At 38.8% G+C, this 17,421-nt stretch overlaps 1 protein-coding gene across 5 annotated transcripts in view; it reads left to right on the forward strand.

The window, feature by feature from the left end:
• The window catches only part of LOC148110435 (uncharacterized), an 81,584-nt gene that overhangs the window by 41,819 nt on the left and 22,344 nt on the right, over positions 1-17,421 (forward strand). The window lies entirely within an intron of this gene.

Below are 17,421 nucleotides of genomic sequence, written 5' to 3' on the forward strand. Positions count from 1 at the left end.
ACTAGAATATGGGGGAAACTTATTTTCATATCATTGCCAAGTACCTCCCGTTATGTTTCCTACATGACAAAGAGAATGATTACCCACATGGGGTACACAAGGTTGCTGCCTGAGTGCCAGATGGGTCTTCTTACCTCAACCATTGTTTCATATTGCTCTGGGGCAGTGCAAGGATGAAAGTCACTAAAGGAAGGACTTCAGGGATGTAGAGAGCACCTATCCTATTACTGAGAAACAGAAATTCTTCCCATTGGAGAGAGATTAGTCAGATGGTGATCGCAAGGGGAAGTGGGAAATGCCTAGCCATGAGCTGAAGACAGCAGAATGAAATAGGTGGGGGCAAAAGTCTTTATCACGTACCCCATCCCCCGAAATCTTTAATGAGAAAGGGGAAAATATGGGAACTCTATTAACCTACTAAAACAACAAGGCTATGCCTACATGAGGAGACCCAAATTAGCATGGGGATAAGTTACCTGTTTTAGAGACATTGTCACTTGTCAAGCCTTATAGCTGTTCTGCAGGGTGGAATGCATAGCACCCACTGAATGAGACCAGAATCCTGGGTGAGGATGATTGGAATAAAAAGATGGAACAAGAATGGAGAGAAGAGAGAATGAACTCCATGATGTCCATCGTGCCTTCAAAAATCTTTATGCCTGAAATTTCATTCTTAGTGGTTCTTCTCTTGGTATTAAAATACTGAAGCAGCCAGAGTCCCTTAGAGTCTAAATTTCACAAGGAGAGGTAATGCTTAAATTCTTTTTATTATTATGTTCAATTATCCAGCATCTCATGCTTAAATTCTTATGCTATTGTTTGATTCCAGTGTTTGTCATTGGCCAAAAGATCTGGTGCCTGGGGGAACTCTGAACAAATAAAGAAATCCCCTCAAAAGTGGTGATGGGAGAAAGGTTATCCTAAACACTCTGATTTACTTCATAGGAATGGAGAGCCACCCACTTTAACTGTTGGGGTTTTCCAGAGTTTGTCTTTCCTCTCTCCTCATTCCTGAATGAGCTCATTGAATTACATACGTTTACCCACCTTTTAGGTATAGATGACTCACACGTTCATTTCTGTTACCGTGACCTCTCTTCACGCTCCATACTCATACGGCCACCCAACGCCTACTAGACACCCCCACCTGGATGCGCCACAGCCACTTCAAACTCAACCCACCTAACACTCCTATTTCTCTCAAAGTGAGCTTCCTCCTGTTGTTTGTTGGTGCAGTTGTCAACTGAGTCACTCCAGTCAGATACCTGGAAGTTACTTTTGAATCCTATGTCTCCATTTTCCATTTAATCACTCAGAAAGTCCTATAAATTTTACCTCACAAATAATCTCATCCCTAGGGGTTTTTAATTCAGTTTTTATGATCTCTTAGCCATAATATTTTAATAACTGATTGACAGGTCTTATACCAGTTTTCTCCTTCTATACCACCCATTCCCCCAAATTCATTTTTCAGATTGTTCTTAGAAGATTCATCACTCCCTTGTGTAAAACTTTTCAGTGCCTCCCTTTTGTGTAACTCACAAAGCCCTAGACCTATGAATGTATTCGGGCCCCCCACAACCTGGCTTCCTTGATTCTCTGAGCTCATCTCCCATAGCTCTTCTATCGGTCCCTTTGTATCTTTTGTTCTAACATCACCTCTAATTCCCAGAACGTATCCTGCTGACCAATTATTTTTGCTCATGCCTCTCCCTTTATCCATAGTTGTTCTTACAGAGTCCCCTATTTGTCCTTTATAACTCAGCCTAGGAACACCTTCTCTAGGAAGTCTTCCTTGACTACCTTCTCCCACTTCCTCTGTTGGATTAAAGGTTCCTATGTATGCTCAGTCTCCTATACATTCTAGAATTCATCCATTATGACCTAGGATTGAAAATGTTATATGTCGGGGCGCCTGGGTGGCACAGCGGTTGGGTGTCTGCCTTCGGCTCAGGGCGTGATCCCGGCGTTATGGGATCGAGCCCCACATCAGGCTCCTCTGCTGTGAGCCTGCTTCTTCCTCTCCCACTCCCCCTGCTTGTGTTCCCTCTCTCGCTGGCTGTCTCTGTCTCTGTCGAATAAATAAATAAAAATCTTTAAAAAGAAAAAAGAAAAAAAGAAAATGTTATATGTCTAGCATACCTGCTAGACTGTTATTTTCTCTGGGGAAGGAATGGTGTGTTGGTCACTCTCATTTCCTAAGTGCCCACATCTGGCATATACCATGCTGTTACAAATATTTCTTTCTTTGATTTGGCCTCATCTGTGAGGAGAATACATCATTTGAGGATATATGGTAACTGTGAATGAGATTAACCAGAATGTCATGAGAAGCCTTGGAAAGTTCCACATTTGTTGCCACCTGCCCTGTACCTGCTGATATTGCCAAATAGAAAGGGCTGAAGGAGAGGATAGGGCTTTTCCTCAGGGATGGCCAGAAGGATGCACTCTCACTCAGTCCACCTGGCAGCAACTTCCTGTCTGCAGGAGCTTATGTCAGATCCTTAAACATGAATTGTGGTTTCCTTTTCTTGTCCTCAGTTGGCTGGTTCATTGGTTTGGTTTCTTCTTTCTTCTCCACCATTGTTGCCCTGCAAGAAAATTATCACCCCTGATTATTAATTGGCAAATCTTGTTTGGCCTTAGGATGTCCCTAGATTCCCAGATGAAAGAGAAAGGATAGGTCTTTATAGTTGTTATCAGAGACAAAAGGATAAATAGTGTGAGAGGATGTGGCCAAGAGGTAAATGAAAGATAAGTGGCTTTAAGAATTAAGTACTTAGTACATTTGTTATCTGAAAGCCTTGTAAGATAATTAAAAAAAAGAAATGCACAACATGTTTATTTGGATGGTTGTTGAATTATAGTCCTGTTGCAGCCTTGCTCTGAGCCCCCCTTGAGGAAAGAACCCAGGCTAGAAGTAGATAGGTTGATGCCGACCCCCAGGGTAATGTCCCTGGGTTGGGTGACCTTGGGGACCTCTGTGCCCATGTATCCCAATGCAGGTTGGGCATTACTGACACCTTCTGCATTTGCCAGTTCTCTAGAGAGATGGAAATGCACTAACATATACAGAAAATAGTAATGTTGTAAGACTTGCTTTAGCAGTGCTGGCAAGGTGAAATTTTAATTTTTTTTTATTTTTTCACAAGAGAAGATAACATTAAGAAGAGTGTGGGTAAATATGCACATGGACTACAGGACCTCCTAAAGGCAGGGAGACTCAGGTCCCTGAATCCAGGTTTTCAAAGTTCCAAGTTGTTGAAAGTCATCTGGGTGGAAACGTCCTGGTGAAGGGGATTTACAAGATCTCTGAAACAGAGTATCAGTGGGGTGAGAGAGGCAGGGGTAGGTGGAACCTTCTGCTGGGGTGAACAGTTGTTCTGAGGCTTGGCAGGGCTCAGGTTCAAGGCCTCAGGGAGAGGAGGTGGGCTCTGAGAGACCAGGTTTGGTGTGGGCAGCAACGTCATGTCCAATAGCCGCCACAGCCAGTGGAGAAGGGCCCAGTCAGGAAAGGCGCCAGCAGCCGCCTCCACATTTCCCAGCCTGCTGCCAAGGCCGCTGCTGCTTCCAGAATGACCGGCTTCTTTCTGGGAGTGGTAGTTGTATTCTCCTGTCTCTCAGGGGCTCCAGCTGGAAAGTGAGGTTGTCCACTGTGCTTTGAAGGATTGTGTGTGTGCCTGTATGGCTAATTATCACGGGAGGGAAGACTCCCGACTGCAGAAAAGGACAATGTCACAATAAGGGGGTGGCAGACCCACCTGCTTATTTGGAACGTCCCACATGATATTACCATCTTTTTCTCTCCACCTGGAAAAAGTTACATATATCCAAAATATTAATATAAATCATATTAGAGTCAGTTAATATGCAGATTCAAAGAAGATTCAAGGTATTCCTATATTTGCTCAGATATGTTAAGAAGAAAAAAAAAATCTCATCATCACCTGGATTGTTTCCTCAGGGTTATCCATACCTGTGAAGGGAGACACTTGATTTTTTTGTCAGGGTTTTGAGGGGTGAGAGGCTCATGGATGATAAAGGTTTAAGCGTTTCTCTGATTTGGATTGTGAATTGGTCTCCCGGGGACCCCTTTTGGACTTAGTAAAATGACTGCCACATACTCCAGTGCTTCTGTAGAATTGACCAGGGGAGAAGACATCCCACCTGGTCTCCCTGGTGGACGAGGCACCACAGCCCAGCCCTGATTCACAAGAGGAGATATTGTTAGGAAGAGTGGTGGGTGAACGCTTCATCCCTTTGATTGTGCCTGCTAAGACTTGGGCACTTCTGGAAAAAAACATCTTTGTTCTCCATCAGGTGGCTCTTGCAACCCACCTTAGAGTTCATGTCTCAGGAGTCAGACCCTGACTCACGGGGCACGGTTCTTGATCCTTGCCAAGGAGCCCAAGACAGCAGCCTCAGGCAAAACTGAAATCACAAGCATGCTTGAAAAGAAGCAACAAAACACTGGCTCTCCTCACTGAGCATCCAGGTCCACCACGACTGTCTCTTCTCTGGAAAAAAAACAAAACAAAACCACCAGTATCTTTAATTTCAAAAATGAGCCGTATTCAAGGAGACTCCTGGTGAGCTTTGAGTTAGTAAATAGGTGCCCCTGGCTCTTACCTCAAATTGGAGTTAGCAACTTTATGATAATGGCGAATGCAATTTACCTTGCAGTAAATGTCACAAGTAACTGACTTGCCCCAAACAAGTTTCTTTATAGGCCTCTACCTTTTCCCCTCTGTGTTTACTGCTCTTTGGCTGCTTTATACAAGCAGGCACAACGTGAATAATCACCAATGGGAGATTTGGCCCCTGAGCTGTCTTGAAAGTGCCCAGCTCTTTACCAGACAGACCCCAGAGTGGGCACTCTGGTGCAAGGACATTCCATATATGCTCCTGGGAAGGTTGGAAAGCTGAGCAGGGGTCGGGAAGTAGATGTCATAGCAAACACATCTGAGATTCAGTTGAGTCTCTAGGATAGGAGTTTAAGGAAACCCCTTAGCCTGTTACGTGTGAAGAAGGAGAAGAAAGAGATAAATAATCTTCCATTCAGAGTGCACATCCTGTACGGCTTTCATAGGAACTCATAACCCCTGATCCCTTGCCTGGTTTTAAAAACCATACTTGCTTGGCAAAAAGTGACTGCCGGAGGACATCACAGAATTGTCTGCTCTGTATATTGAAGATACTACATGCAGGAGATATTTGGTGGGAAAAATGCCCTTGGACAATCAGTAAATCAAGGTCACAAGAAGTTTTGACCAGAAGTTTAACTCAAATTGTGATATTAGTTTGGTCATTAATAATAATTAACCACATTTTTGCACCATTCGTTCATTCAGAGCACATTTACACTTAGCCAGAGAATTATCGCTCAATAATTATGTGATAATCATTAGTGCAAATGAAGCTTGCATTTTTACTTTAAAAAGGTAGAAAATAGTTGCCATAATTTCTAACTTGGTTAAAAATATGCAGGTCCCTCAATCTGTCCTTCTCCAAGGTACAAGCATTGGTTGGTCAAAATTCTTCTCTGGGACCACCAATCTGTTCTCTAAATCTGCAGTTTTCTCCAGTCCATCATTGCCTGTATCCTTGGAGTTGTAGACCCCATTCTGAGTTATCTTCTCTAAGTGAGTCCTCACAACTCTTCTAGACTACACTTCTTCAAAGTCAGTTGAGTCATCCTTGAGGTCACAGTTTTTGATCTCTCTGAACCATGAATGGAGACTTTTCCCTGCTGCGAATGAACTTCCACATTTGGCCTTCAACTAAGGTAGCTTGGTTCTTTTAGTTTTCTGTTTAAACTGTGTAGGAAGACTGCCCAGTAGATTGGAGGATTAGCCCATCAGCCATCGGCCTGGGTCCAAGGATCTCAGCTCTCTGCTTTATTTACGTACCCGTTACAGGGCACACTTCAACAAGGGACTACCACCTCTGGGGGTCGAATATAAGGCTTTGAATAAAACAGTCCACATGCCCAAGAAATTCATAACCTATTTAGGTGGTGAGAACAGAGGAAGGAAACATAGAGGGTGGTGCCTGTTAATTATTAATTCTGTATCATCAATACTTCAGTAAAGGTGAACTTCTTTCTTCACTCACATTCTAAGATGCTTTCAAGTTGTTGTGTGCAACTGCAATACAATTATTTTTACCACAATATACCACGCTACGGTAATGTCATAATTTATTTATACACTGTCCAGTCACATGATTACACTGCAATGCAGATTCGTGGCCATGGCTCATAGTGCACCGTATGTAAGTTTCTCTAAGTTTAATGCTTATGCCCAGAACTCTATGTGGTCTGTGTTTCGGAAGGAAGAGAACTGTAGCAGGTCACAGTTTGCAAAGCTTAGTGATGTCTCTGGGTTATAAGAGGATGCCCTTGATTGTTCTCTTAGAATGATTTTACTTTTTCTTGAGTGAATCTTGACTTTTTACTCTTTTTGGACTTTTTAAAGCTTTCTGATAATAGCCAAATGCCAACATTCACATTGAGAATGGCTTCTCATAGGATGAGCCTGCATGGTATTCCTCGCATGTAAAAACTGGTTTCTGCATGACGCCTTCAATTTGAATCCCTTCAGGGAGAGGAATGAGTCTCTCTGACTCGCTCTTTAGTATGTGCAGAATGCAATCAGTGCATTCATCTCTGCAAAGCCCCTCAGAGTCCCAGAATTCACTCCCTAGCAAAGGACCTTCTGGGCTTGTGCTTTGCAAAAGACTCAATAACCTCCAGTTCAGAGTGGAGAGGAGGAAGTAGCTGAACCAGACGTCAAGATAAGGAAACTGGACAGTTTCTTATCACCTCTTAAATGGCATCTTCACAGTGCAACTTTGGTGTTTTATTTCATGTACAAAATTCATGGAGCCTAACAGTCGAGCCTAATGAAATGAACATTGGACCAATCGTCACTTGAAACTTTCCACTGCACTGCTCATGCTGCTAAAAGTACTACTGATGCTGAGTAAATACTATCTAATACAGTTTGATACTTTCTAAACAGGACTGTACATGTTACTTAATATTTCAATAATAGAATCTTGAGCCTTCTATTTCTTAGTTTATAATGGAAAACAGAAAAGAGCTCTTCAGACTTGAGTAATATTGTCTTTGTCTTAGACGGTTTGTTTGGTGTTAGTTAGCCAAACATGCACAAAATTCCTTCCCTCAAGGAGAAATGGGTTCTTCATGGACACCAGATCAGGTGATTTCCTGAAATTGCTGTTGGAAACCAGAGGATGCTTAAAAAAAGAAAACAAAAGAAAAAAAAAGAAACTTTGGATAAAGGTAACCAGAGCGTTTCTAGATTCAAGTAGTTTGTTTTGTGTCGTGGACTGAATGTTTGTGACCATCCACCCCCCAAATTCATGTGTTGGGGCCCTAACCCCCAATGTGATGACATCTGGAGAGGGGGCATGTGGGAGATAGAGTTAGATGAGGTCAGAGGGTAGAACCCTCCTGATGAGATTAGTGCCCTTATAAGAATAAACACAAGAAAGCTTGATGGTTTTCTCTCTGCGGTGTGAAGACGCTGAGAAGGTGACCATCTACAGGCCAGGAAGCGAGCTCTCTCCAGGAAATGAATCAGCTGGTACCTTGATCTCAAATTTCACAGCATTTAGAACTGTGAGAAATACAATTTCTCCCGTATAAGGCACATGGTCTACGATATTCTGTTAAGGCAGTCCAAACAGATTAATACATTTTATTTTTGGTTTTGTTTTTCTGTCAAAGACAAATACTAGTTTGAGCTCAATGTCAAGTAATGAAGACTGATTCATTTTAATAGAGCTTCTGGGTCTCTTGCAAACCTGAGTGTCCTTACAGTGCCTGAAAGTATAATTGTTTAGATTTTGTGGATAAGGAGATCTTATGCAAACTCTCTATGGGGAAAACGTATTTTGTGACAGGAAAATAATGTACAGAAATACAATTAATGTTGTATATGATCCTGTGTCTTGCAAACTTGCTAGACTTGTTTATTAGCACTAATCCTTTTTTTATATGTGTGGATTCCACAGGATTTCTAGAAAAAGATCACGTCATAAGCAAATAAAATAGTTTTACTTCTTCCTTTCAAATCTAGATGTCTTTTATTTATTTTACTTCCCCAACCTCCTTGACTAGAATCTCCAGTACAATATAGAATAGAAGGGGTAAAAGCAGACATCCTTTCCTAATCCTAAATTATCAGGAAAGCTTTCAGTCTTGTGATTTTTTTCGTAGATGCCATTTATCAGGGTAGGAACTTCACTTCTATTCTTAGTGGAGTGGGTTTTTTTTAATCATAGAAGATGTTGGATTTTGTCAAATGCTTTTACTATAGAAGCAATCATATGTTTTTTGTCCTTTATTTTATTCATACGATGCAGTACATGGATTAAATTCTGTATGTTTAACCAACCTTGCATTCTTGGGATAAATTCCCCTTGGCCATGATGTAGAATTCATTCTACCTGTTGCTGCATTGCGGTTACTGATATTTTGTTTAAGATTTCTGCATCTTTATTTATAAGGGTTACTACTAGTGTGTCGTTTTCCTTTCTTGTGATGTCTGCCTGAGTTTGGAAACAGGAATGCTGGCCTCATAGACAAAGTTGTTAAATGTTTTCTTGTCTTCTGTTTTTTCAAAGAGTTTGTGAAGTATTGCTAATAATAATTTTTTTGATAGAATTCACCACTGAAGCAATTTGTATCTGGGAGTTTCTTTGTGGTAAATTTTTGTTACTATTTCAGTCTCCTAACTTTTTATAGGTGTAGTCAGATTTTCTTTCTTCTTGACTCAGTTTTGATAGTTTGTATCTTTTTAGGAATTTGTTTACTTCATGTAGGTTATCTTAAATGTTGGCATACAATTGTTTACCGTGTTCCTTTAAGATCCTTTTTTGTTTCTCTAAGATCAGTAGTAATGTGCCTTCCTTCACTCCTGATTTTAATAATTTGAGCTCTAGCTAAAGGTTTCTTATAATTGTTGATCTTTTTTAAAGAACCAACTTTTGGTTTTGGTGGTTTTCTCTAATGTTCTTCTATTCTCTATTTCATTTATTTAGTTTCTAATATTTATAACTTGTTTCTCCTTCTCCCTTTAGTTTAGTTTGCTCTTCTTTTCCTAGTTTCTTAAGATGGAACATCAGGTTATTAATGTGAGACTTTCTTCCCTTTTAATGTATATTTGAGCCATAAATTTCCCTTCTATACTGCTTTAGCTGCACCTCATATATTTTGACATGTATTTTAAAAAATTGAGTATAACTGACACACGGTTCTACATTAGTTTCAGGTATATAACATAGTGATTCAACTTCTCTATATGTTATGCTATGCTTGCCACAAGCATAGCTACCATCTGTCACCATTCAACACTGTTATAATATCATTGACTATATTCCGTATGCTGTGCCTTTTATTCTTGTGATTTATTCATTCCGTAACTGGAAGCCTGTATTTTGGTTTTCATTCATCTTAAAGTATTTTCTTTTTTTGTTTTCATTATTTTTTTAGAGACACAGTGTGTGCATGCATGAGCAGGAGGGGGAGGGGGAGAGGCAGAGAGAGATAATCTTAAGCAGGCTCCATACCCAGCCCAAGTGGGGCTCCATCTCATGACCCTGAGATCATGACCTGAGCTGAAATCAAAAGTTGGACACTTAACTGACTGAGCCACCCAGGTGTCTCTATTCATCTCAAAGTATTTTCTAATTTCCTCTGTGATTTCCTTGTTGACTTATTGATCATTTAAGTTTGATTTCCACATATTTATACATTTTCCAAATTTTTCTGTTGATTTCTAATTTCGTGTCATTTTATGGAATGTTAATCTTTTGTACAATTTCAATTATTTTACATTTTTGATACGTCTTTTATGGCCTAAAATCATCTATCCTGCAGAAGTCTCTATGTAAACTTGAGAGTAATATGCATTCTGCTGTTATTAGGTGGAGTCTGTTGGTCTAGTCAGTTTATAGTGTTATGAAATCTTCTATTTTCTCATTATTCTTTGTAGCTGTTCTAACCATCATTGAAAGAGCTGTATCAAAGTCCCCAATCATTAGTGTTTAATTGTATATTTTTCCTGTCATTTCTGTCAGTTTTTGCTTCATGTACTCTAGGGCTCTGATATTAGGTACACATATGTTTATAACTGTTATGCCTTCTTGATAAACTGACCCTTTTATCATTATAAAATTTCATTCTTTGTCTCTAGCAGCAATTTTTTTCTTAGAGTTTATTTTTTCTGTTATCAGGCTATCCATTATAGCTCTCCTTTGATTACTGTTTGGCTAGTATTATCTTTTTCTATCCTTTTACTTTCATTCAATTTGTGTTATAAATCCAAAGTGTGATTTGTAGAGGGCATATAGTAGGACTTTTTTTTCTTTTTCAAATCTTTGCTCTTTGATTGGATTAATCCATTTACATTTAATATAATTGTCAATAAGGTACATTTGCTGTTTTCTTTTTGTTTTTATACATCTGATATCTTTTCAGTTTCTCTATTCCTCCATAATGCCTTCTTTTGTGTTAAAAATTATCTAATGTATCATTTTAATTCCCTTGTCATTTCTTTTATTATTTTTAAAATTATTGTCTCAGTGGTTGCCCTGGGGATTATAATTAACATTTTAATTTTTAACAGTCTCATTTGGATAAATACCAACTAATTCAAATAATGTACAAACCTTTCCTTCTTCCCACTCCTTTGTTTTATTATTCTCATAAAGTTAAATCTGTATATCATATGGCCATAAAGACTTGTAATTATTTTTTATGTAATTTTCTTTTAAATCAGAAAGGAGGAAAAACATGTTATAAATAAAAAATACATTTGAACTATCTTTTATATTCACCTATGTGCTTATCCTTATTAGCATTCTTTGTTTCTTCATGTGGATTTGATTTACTCTCTAGTGTCCCTTTATTTCATCCTAAAGAGCTCTATTTGGTACTTCTTGTAGGGTAGGTTTACTTGTGACACATTCTCTCAACTTTGTTTATCTGGAAATGTCTTCATTTCTTCTTTAATCTTATTTTTAAGAACAAAATCTGCTAGATATAGAATTCTCATTTTCTTTCTGTACTTTGTGAATGTTATCCCAATGTCTTCTGGTCTTCATGGTTTTTAATGAGAAATTAGCTATTAATATTATTTTTTAATGTTTTTTTATTATATTATGTTAGTCACCATACAGTACATCCCTGGTTTCTGATGTAAAGTTCGATGACTCATTAGTTGCATATAAAACCCAGTGCACCATGCAATACGTGCCCTCCTTACTACCCATCACCAGCCTATCCCATTCCCCCACCCCCTCCCCTCTGAAGCCCTCAGTTTGTTTCTCAGAGTCCATAGTCTCTCATGCTTCATTCCCCCTTCTGATTACCCCCCCTTTCTTTATCCCTTTCTTCCCCTACCAATCTTCCTAGTTCTTATATTCCATAGATGAGAGAAATCATATGATAATTGTCTTTCTCTGCTTGACTTATTAATATTATTGATGATTCTTCCAAGTATGAGATAAATTGCTTCTCTCTTGCTGCTTTCAAGATCCTCTGTTTGTCTTTGCCTTTGCCAGTTTTTTTTTTTTTTAAGATTTTATTTATTTATTCGACAGAGATAGAGACAGCCAGCGAGAGGGGGAACACAAGCAGGGGGAGTGGGAGAGGAAGAAGCAGGCTCATAGCAGAGGAGCCTGATGTGGGGCTCGATCCCAGATCGCTGGGATCACGCCCTGAGCCGAAGGCAGACGCTTAACTGCTGTGCCACCCAGGCGCCCCTGCCTTTGCCAGTTTGATTATGTGTTTTGATTAGGATCTCTGAATTTATCCTATTTGGAATTTCTTGGATATGTAGATTAATATTTTGCATGATTTGGAAAGTTTTCATACATTAATATTTTCAAATATTCTTTCTGTCCCATTCTCTCACTCCTCTCCTTTTGAGACTCCCATTATACATAGGTTTGTACTCTTGATGGTATCCCATAGGTCTCTGAGACTCTTCATTCTTCTTCACTCTTTATTCTTTCTGTCCTTCAGATTTGGTATCTCAGCTAACCTATTTTCAAGCTTCCTAATTCTTTCTGTTACTGGCTCAAATCTGCAGCTTCTCCCTTCTAGTAAATTTTTCATTTCAGTTACTGTACTTTTCAACTCCAGAATTTCTATTTGGTTATATTTATAATTTCTATCTTCGTTGATATTCTGCAATTGATGAGACATCATTCTCGTACTTTTATTTTTTTAGACATGGTTTCCTTCAGCTGTAAGGGCATATTTAAATTATCTTATTTAAAGCCTTTTTCTAGTAAGTTCAATGTCTGGGCTTCCTCACAACTTCTCTTGACTACTTCTATTCCTGTGGATGAGCCATAGTTACTTCTTGCATGTCTTATATTTTTTGTTGAAAACTAGACTTTTTAAATGATATAATGTAGCAACTCTGGAAATCAAATTCTACCCCCTCCACAGAATTTGTTGCTAAATTTTATTATTGTTCCTGATGTTGTTAATGACTTTCCTAAACTAATTATATAAAGCCTGTATTCTTTGTCATGTGTGGACATTGAATTTTCTGTTCAATTAGCTCAACAGTCCACTAATTACTGGAAAGGGCGTTTCTTAAATGCCTCTTTACCATTCTTTGCCAAGGGCCTCTCTCTCTGTCTTGAGGGATATTGTCAATGCTCAAGTAGGCAGTTTACAACCTGCCTTAGCCTTCACTTATTGCTTGTTCAGAGCCTCAAGTGCAGCCATCAGTTTCTTGGTGAAATCATGAAGAGTATCAGCAGGAATGGTTGAGCCTTTATCCTATCCAGTATGCAGCAAGACAGAGTCTCTCCTTTAGCTAGTGAAGTCTCCGTTGCCATTTTGAAGACAGCAAAGAAATGACTAATGCTCTCTCATTATGTGTTTGGAAAACACAAGACATACCCTTAGGCTGGTTTGTTTCTACAAAGAAACTTCATGGATATCCTGGAGGTTCTTGTGTACTGTGTCATTGCACAAGTAGCTGAATGCCACACAGAAAATAATTTTAACAGTTTAGTTATTTATTTGTTATAGTCATGCCATTTCCTCTATGTGTGAAAATACCAGCACAGCTATCTTAAAAAAATTTGCCACCCGTGATTGCGTTCCAAATTGGTTGCAAGATAGATCGCTAAATCAACATTTAGTAGATGACTTTCTCCATCATTCCATGATTCATGTCACTTGCACTGGAATGTAACCCACAAACAGATTTAGTGTCAAATCTGGCAATGGCCCTGCTCCCCCAGAAACCTTTGATGCTATATTGCCCATCTGCCAATGATGACCATTAGATTCTGAGCCCTTTGTGAAGTGGAAAAAAACAGCTATCCACAAAAGGGCATAGCACCTCATTTGCACTCCATGCTTCAAAGTTGTTTCTCATAGTGGTCTCTGAAATTTTTTTGGAAGCTGAGACTTGACAAATATAGATCTTATGTTCATGTCAGTCTTTTGTTCCCACACAGGTTTATTCTTACAGCAGTCATTGAACATAAATGACATCAGCATTTGCAAAGAGAGTCCCATTAGTGCCATTAGAAGGATGCTCCATTTTGCTTCCAAGTCCAAACAAGAACATTTGAAACCAGAGTAGGTCTTGCACAATATATAAGCATTCCAGCTACTGTAAATACTTTCAAATGCCCCATGAATCTAAAAGATGTTGGAAATTTAGAGGCCTGCACTTTCGTGGCACTAAAAATACATTTTTAAAGAGAAACATTACACATATATGGCACATCAATTTGGTAAAGTTTGAAGTGTCTTTTTTCATTTGTTATTCTTCCAACCTTTCTCATGCCTCTAAATATTTTTTCCCCAAATAAAATCTTTAATATTACATTTCATTTTATATTTCTTGTAATATATCCTAGCATACCAGCACATTACTTCTCTTCCAGAACCTTAATGCATCAGTCCACGAACATATATTTCTGTTGCAGTGAGTGTTCAATAGCAACTCCACATGTGACTGGTGATATGACAAACTCATCTGAACAGACATATCTGAAAAGTATTACCATAAGGATTTTTGAAGTCAAATGTTTATTCTTGAAAAATTGGGATACTCTCTTAAAAAGGGGAAAAAATGCTGTGTACATGGAGATGATATTATGAAATAACACTATCATGGTTGACTGTAACCAGATGTGAATTCTCCCCTTCCCACCCATAGAAGGTTACTTTAAATTACATAGTTGATTCAATATATTTAAAATATACTTGAATAATCTTGAATGTTTTCAAACTGCAGTAAAGTTTACCAAGTCCAAGTTAATTGCCTTTTGAAGGCTGAACTTCCTGTCTACACATGGGCGCTCTCCAAGTGAAGGCTCCGAGGCAGATAGGTTCACACACAGAAACCCACCCTGCTCTCCAAACAGGGTGATGGAGTGTAACCAAAGACTCCTTCATGTTTCCGTGATGCTTCCAGGACTCTCATCTGTTTCTTGCTTTTCTTCTTTGTTATCAGTCACTCCACTCCCTGGTCTTGGCTTCTGCTAGGTTGGACTTTATCTTCCACCTCTTACTGATGAAGAGAGAGGGAAGAACTCAGAAAACTCCAGTTTTTCTGTATTCGCTTCATGCAAAGCCTAAGAAAGAACAGAGGTAGGGTGCTTGATGTCCCCCTTCCTCAAGTGGACAATTTGTGTCCCTATGTTTCCGATTGAGTGATGTCCATAGTTCAATAGACTCTGTTCCCCAAGATTCCCAACCCCTATTAAAGGGATCCCTTCAAAGACAAATCATACACAACAATAACAGCAATAATGAACTCAAGAAAATAGTGAGTTTTGGCTAGACAGGCAGCACACTGGCAGTACTAGTAAAGAATTCTAAGTTAAAAAGTCTTCATCAATGTCATGAAAATAGTATGCAATTCAATGGGAAATAGGTGGGTTATTTGGCCTTTCCTGGACAGATCACACATTGGCTCTAGGTTGACTTTTGATAAGGAAAACAGCAGAATTCAATGTGCTTATTAGATAGGAGTGTCGTGGATCAGCTTCTGGAAACTTTTCTATCCTAATCAGCCCCAGCCTGTTTATTTTCAAATCTATGTATCTCTCTGTTAGGCTGGTTTCCAGGTGTATCATCTGGAGATGAATGTATTTCTAGTACCCCGCCCTTAGAATAAGGGCAAAGCAGCAGCTGACCAAACCAAAGAGACTGTATTTTAAGCATCAACTGTACCTTTCCTGCAAATTTCAATAAATAAGGGCGCAATACAGCTCCAGCCTGTGCTTTCACAAGTTCTCTCTTCTGAGTTATACCATTTCAAAATTTACCTAAATATTATGTGAATTATTCCCACAGGCATGTATTATGCTTATTTTATTTTCAAATATTTTGATTTTTGTACCTAGAAGAAAGAGACATTTTGGCAGATGTAAAAGTATTGTTGGCTGCCCAACTGGAGACTGTCACCAAGCTCCTCAGCTCACTGAACAAGAACATATCCTATCCCAAATCCGCTTTCCAGTGAGATAGAGATGTTTGCTGATTTTTACTCTTCCCAATGCAACTAATGCACTGTCTGCTTGGATATTAGACTCCAGTTAGATAGCTTTTTAACATCAATTTTGTTCCTCTGCTTTTAGAAATGAAAATAATTGTCTCCAGAAACCTGAACAGCAGGATATGTTTTCATGCCTTACCTGGAGCCAGTTTGTACTAGGAAGAATGTTTTCATGTTGCTCTCCTTAAGAAGAGCTGTGTTAAATTAAATGAAATATTTCTTTCCAAATTTATTTGCATGCAAAATTTAATAATGTTAAATAGCACTCTATGGGATAAATATGGGGAAATACTACCTACATAATCAGTACTTTGGTTATACTTACATATATCAATATTCTAGTCACTGTTATATGCAACCATCAGTGTGCACTTATTGTCTTCATTCTGGCAGGGCATACACATCTAGATGATCTAGAAAGTTCCAAATCATCAAGATATGTTAAAAATAGCTCAAACATAGCAACATTTTATATTATTCAATAATTTGATCCTTTGAAAAGATGTCAAATGCAGGTTTGGATTGTGCATTTGCATGAAGCTGACTTACCCATCTAGCCTGATTTGGACCACCATCAGGAGGGCTATCTTGGACTTTTCAAGAACAACTCTTTTTCCTTCACTTTAACTCTTGAAGTGATGTCTCTCAGCCCACTGAATACTGAATTGAACAAACGGTATTAGTTTTCAGAAAAGTTTTCATACTTTATATAGCATTCTTTGTAGTTCTGAAGATACTCAAATGTCTTTTTAAAAAAGATTTTATTTATTTATTTATTTGTTTGTTTGTTTGTTTGTTTATTTATTTATTTATTTATTTATTTATTTATTTATTTATCAGAGAGAGAGAGAGAGCACAAGCAAGGGAAGCAGTAAGCAGAGGGACAAGCAAGCTTCCTGTTGAGCAAGGAGCCTGATGTGAGACTCGATCCCAGGACCCTGGGATCATGACCTGAGAGGAAGGCAGATACTTAATGGATTGAGCCACCCAGGTGTCCCGATACTGAACTGTCTTATTAACCTTCTCTCAAGAAGGACATCTGTATTTCCTATCAATGAATCATTTATAAATTGAAAAAGATTTATCTCACTGTGTTTGAATAACCATGGACCTTGCCTATAGTTCCTGGTTGGGAAGGTCTTTTGGGGTAGAAAGAGAGCCCCATTTAGGTCAAAAGGACAGTATATGAGAGGAAAGAGAAAGGAACTTGCTAAAATTTAAACTTAATTTTAAATATTACATTATATTCTAAAAACAGAAGTACATTCAATCTCTGTAGGGACATCAGCGTTGACTGTGCTGATCAGTAACAGGCCTGGTTCTGAGACCCAGATTCTGGAGAAGGGTTCAGGAAAGCACAATCTAGGCAAGGGTCATAGGCACTTGGCTTCCTCTGGATGAGACCCAGTCACACCACATCACAAAACTCACATTATAAAAATCATCAGTTGTTTGCAACACTGACTGAGGATGCTTTGTGCCCCAGAGCCATTCCAATCCCAGTCTGCGCAGCTCCATGGGGATGATCCCCACTGGGTAGGTCCCAAGTATATAATCTTCTCTGTTGCAGAAGGTGCATTTTCAATTCTCTATGTGCTGGAAATAACTTTAAATAAGCCGTGTCTGTATTTACCTCCAGGTAAAAATAAAAAATAAAATTAAAAATAAAAATTAAAAAAGAATACAGGTCTGGGGGAGGTGGGAGAGCCATCAATGAAGAGTGTAACCACTGCTCACCTGTAGCTTGGTTGTGATAGATCCTTACGCTGTGGTTGAGTCTCTTGGTCGAGAATAATGGATCTGCTTTCAACCATTTCATCATACCACTGGCCTTCTATGTCCCCACTGTAAA

This window comes from Ursus americanus, chromosome 3 (assembly GCF_024610735.1).
Source record: "Ursus americanus isolate L20-20 chromosome 3, mUrsAme1.1.p, whole genome shotgun sequence".
NCBI classification, from domain to species: domain Eukaryota; kingdom Metazoa; phylum Chordata; class Mammalia; order Carnivora; family Ursidae; genus Ursus; species Ursus americanus.